Source organism: Cupressus sempervirens, chromosome 1 (genome assembly GCF_028749045.1).
Source record: "Cupressus sempervirens isolate cs-2001-9-10 chromosome 1, ASM2874904v1, whole genome shotgun sequence".
In the NCBI taxonomy this organism is placed as follows: Eukaryota; Viridiplantae; Streptophyta; class Pinopsida; order Cupressales; family Cupressaceae; genus Cupressus; species Cupressus sempervirens.
In genome coordinates this window covers 227274444-227279468 of record NC_143118.1, presented here as the reverse complement: position 1 = coordinate 227279468, position 5025 = coordinate 227274444, and the positions used below count along the sequence as shown (strand labels likewise).

Sequence of the window (5025 nt, the reverse complement as noted above, 5' to 3'; positions counted from 1 at the left end):
CTTTTATATTCATATTTAAAAAATAATTTAAAAATATATTGTTTTATAAAAGTGCTCCATATCAATCACCAAATTCAAATAATTCAATTTATTATCCTAAAAACAATACTAATCCTTCCTTCAATTGTTCACCCAACACAACCTTTAATACAAAGAAGAGGGAGGTAAAGCAGGCTGTTTTATGAAAGTACTCCGTAGCAATCAAGAAATCCAAATAATTCAATTTATTATAGTAATCCTTGGTTTAGCCTATCACCATTCACAGAAGCCCCCAATACAAGATGATTAAAATATCAAAAGAATTTTATCTGTAAACAGATGAAACTTGCACCAGCCGGGAATCGAGCCTGGGTCTGTACCGTGGCAAACGAGTTATTTAAATAACTGACTTAAAAAGAAGCAAAAATGATTGAAAACCAGCCATGCAAGAAACGTCCCCTGCATTTCCACGGCTATTTCAGCGATCTTTCACTTACACGTATTTGTAAGTTTGGCAAATTTTCATCTAGTCGTTGTAGTATAGTGGTGAGTATTCCCGCCTGTCACGCGGGTGACCCGGGTTCGATCCCCGGCAACGGCGCTTTTATCAACATGGTTAACAATTTTATTTGCATGTTCAGATTTTTATAAAGCTTTTTGCCAAGATGTTCATTTTATCTGAATTTCAATAAGCTTTTGCCACGCGGGAAAGTGGGTCATGTTGGCACTTTGATTCACACCCGTACCTCCCATCGAAATCTGTAATTAAACCGATAGGCTTATTTCCTATGGGACTTTAGTCGGAAAATTCAAGTTACCGGCGGTGTCGGACGCCGTAAAATAAAACCCGATGACGCCAGTTTGCCGCACTTGTCAGAAGAAACAGATAAACCTCGATGGTTGTCAGAAACAGTAGTAAAGAGGAGAAACTATAATTGATGTAATGTGGTTGTGATCTGCTGAAGATCAAATGGTAGAATCAATCAAAGTGTCAACGGCTGCTGACCAGTAAATCCGAAACAAATTCAAACCTTGATCAGTGTCCAATAGGGAGTGCATGGAGGAAAGAGGAAAGTATTGTACAACTTTAAACTATCAAATGCAACGCAATATAAATATCCATATAAAACACCATGCATGCTCAACACCATACAAAATTAATCAACAGAGAGAAACTAATATCCCTAATGATTGAAAGTCTTTGATACAAGTCTTAAAAAAGAGTCGTAACTTTGGGTTTAACTATGGAGGAAACTCTGTAGTTAAGCGTGCTCAGGCTGGAGTAGTACTGGGATGGGTGACCTCCCGGGAAGTCCCGGTGCTTCACCCTTGTGAGCATCACTTAGGTCCAATGAATGCTAAGTGTTCCATTTATTCTCATGAGAGATGGATTCATGTTGAATCACTACTCATGAAACATGGGTCAATGAGTTTGACTCAAAATCACACAGTTAAATCCTGATAGCAATATCACAAGAGGACTCCTATCGAGCTTAAGAGACATTAGCTCGCTACTGAGTAAATATTATTGGGAGGAAGCTTTCAAAGTTGAGATTACAAGCAATGAAGTATATAATCATTGGCTCAAAGTCATGGAAAAAGGAAGACTCTGCAATTGAAGATACAACTTGTAATCCTCTTAAAATTCTTGAGTTCTATTAGAACTTGATTGCCATAAAACTTACCATCCCCACAGATCTTGTTGAAAATGTCTCACGTAAACAAAAATTATATAGCTATAAGGTAATAACCTTGGCCCGGTTAGTGAAAATATATTGTTTAGGCATATTGTTAAAAAACTCTTTTGTTTTTTATTTTGAAAATGTATGGTTGCATAAAGAAAAAGGCCAAAGCCAACATATTCCCCATTTTCTTTAGGACTCAAAGGCACGACAATTGATATAATTTGACAAAGTAGGAAAACAAATATTTCAGATGTAAAAGTTATTTGATGTCCACATTGTCTAATAATTGTACAAGTAGATGCAATTTCAATTCATCTTACTTCATTTTAAAACTTAGCAATTCTCATTGTAACAAAAAAATAGAAAATTTAGTTTCCTTTGATTTCAATTTTTGTATGAGATTATTTAAGTTGTCAAATTAGGATTTAGGATTTTGTTATCTTTATTTCTTTTGGTTTCAATTTTGATTAATAAAGTATAATTATAATTAAGATATCTACAATAAAATAAAATAATATTATTTCAAATGTAATAATATCATAAACTAAATATAAAATTAGTGTTAATAGAAAATTTTAAAATATGATATATTATATAAAAATTATATATTTATTTATTTAATTGTATAGTAAGATGAACTATTGTGTGCATTTTATAATGATAGGTTGTCCATTTTAAAATAGGAAACAATAGTTACAAGAGTAGGAAGGAGAAATGATTGATATTGATAAAAATTAGGGAGAGAGAAAGAGAGAGAGTTTGTGTATGACAAAGATAAATATGAAGGGAAAGGCAGAGATGAAGGAAGTATGAGGGAAAGGAATGGAGGAATAGGACAAGGAGAGATGAGAGTGGGGAGATGAAGATATAGAACAGATATATTTGAGGCCATGGGTCAAAGAGAAACAAATAAAATAAAATATAGATAGTGAGAGATGAATGGTAAAGAGAGGAATAAGATAATATATATAGGGACAAAGTAAGGAATATATGTATGTATAAGAAAAATAAAAAAGGAAAAGACGAAGAGCTATATAGGGAGAATATGTGAATTAGAGATAGACATATGGATTAAAAAATAGAGACATGGCAAAGTTGACAAGTGTCAAAATATCACTATGTCATGAAGGATGTGGCAATCTAAACTATCAAATGGATGAATGACATGTGGTGTCGACATGGTAGGTGGTCCTACACAGATGACATGGCGGAGTTGATAGGTGTCAAAATGTCGCTATTTCATGAAGGATGTGGTAGATTTTGAGGTGGAATGGCGCTATGTCATGAAGGATGTGGCAATCTTGACTATCGAATGGATGAATGACATGGGGTGCTCACACGAGAGAGGAAAAGATAGTGATGATGAGATAGAGGCAATTTTAAATTATTGATTTCAAATAGCTAGGTTGTCCATTTCATACAAGAAATAATTGTTAGATGGATATAAAATTATAAGGAGAGATAAGGAGAGAGTGAGGGGGTAGGGGTAATAATGAGCAAGATGAATAATATGAAGGGAAAAAATGGGTGAAGAATTGAAAAGATTGATAGAGATAAAAATAGATAGGCAAACGTAGGGAGAGACAATGTATAAATAGATGGATATGAATGGAATATCAATGTGGAGAATAGTTATGAAGGGAGAGACAAAGAGGAGGGTAGTGGGAGGGAGAAAAATAGAAAGAGGAGAGGGAGTTAAAGAGAGAGAATGATAAACATATATCAGGTAATAGATGAAGAGTGGATAGATAGAGCACATACACAAAGTAGATCAAAGAGAAATAGAGTAGGAGTTCTACATTGAAGTTGCATTTACACATGTTATATTTCAAAATACTTGCAAAAATAAAAGCATAAGGAAACTTAAGGGAACACTTGAAATAGAAATTTCATGCAAACATGCCTATTAGGTAACCTCCATTATAGGTTCATACACCTAAAGAATACATATTTTACTTACTTCCAAAAAATCTTGTAAAATTAGTCTCAAGATCTATTTGTGGTAGATCTTTAAATTGGAGTCATGCCCTAATTTTTTTCAAGATTGCCATTTTTACTTCTAGGTCATCATACACTCACCAACTATTCTTTATGGTTTCTCCTATTTTATCACACAATCACAATAGAGAATGTAGTAGTGGGATAGAGAAAAAGATAAAAAATAAATATGGATAAGTAAAAATAAAGATACAAATGGATAACTATTTTATCACACAATCACAATAGAGAAAGAAGCAATAGGATAGAAAAAAGAATATATGAAAGAAGAAATATGGATAAATAGAGATAGGGAAGAAAATATATATAGAGAGAGGATGAGAATAAATATGGTAATAATGAGCATAATCAAAGTATACAAGACTATCGGCTTGACCCTTTCACCCTTCAAAGGTGAAAGTGCTAGTTTTTATTATGTCGTGCCTCTCATGAAATTAATGCGAGTCCAAGTCAACCATCGTCTTTGAGAGTCCGATCTGCCCACTTCACTACTATCATTCCCCCGTCTTCGCCCCATCATGATCTAGTGCTAGTTCCTATCAACTAGGGGAGAGGACCCGGTAGTTGTGCACCCTAACTTCATGCTTCTCAAAATCCTATGTGGAAATTTCAAATCACTCTCATTTTTTGATAGTAGCTTACTTGGAAAGTCCCCTTCTTATAACTAAGGTTTCAGAGCCACATCATCAAATATGATGCCACATCAACATGTTTTTTGTCAAAGTGTCCAAAACAGCCCCAAAAAAAAGTGAGACCAATCATAGTGCATTGGAGACCCCCATACTTGTGCAGCTGACGTGACATCACACTATTGGTTGTTTTTTGGGAAAAGGGACACTTTTCATTCACTTATGGGTAATCATCATTAACAAAAACAACTTTAAAGTCACATCCATTGGTACAATCTTGTCAAAAATGTTGGATATTAAATCAACAAGTATGGGTATTAAGTTAACAACTATTGTCACAACTATTGGAACGCACTCAAGTACTAGGTCCTCTCCCCTATAGACATCCTTCAACTATCATGTGCATTCCACAAATGCAACTACTACAACACCAAAAGAAAAATGTCTCATTTGTAGACATAATTCATGTATGAGAGCAATGTTTCTGGATTAGATTGTGTGAGTTTTTTGAGCATCAATGTTTTAGATCATACTAAATAATTTTCATTTTGGCATTCTCTCTTCCTGATGATGGATCATGTAGTATGATCTGAAACGTTGATGCTCAAAAAACTCACACAATCTAATCCAAAAACATTGCTCTCATACTAAATGGATTGTGGAAATCTGATAATGTTAATTGACATAATTCATGAAAATCCTTCAATTTTAAATAAGATAAACACTTTTGACTA

At 33.9% G+C, this 5025-nt stretch overlaps 1 non-coding gene across 1 annotated transcript; it reads left to right on the top strand.

The window, feature by feature from the left end:
- Nucleotides 1-508: 508 nt before the first annotated feature.
- On the top strand, nucleotides 509-580 carry TRNAD-GUC (transfer RNA aspartic acid (anticodon GUC)). The gene has a single exon. It is a non-coding gene; the product is annotated as a tRNA-Asp (tRNA).
- The last annotated feature ends 4445 nt before the right edge of the window (nucleotides 581-5025 follow it).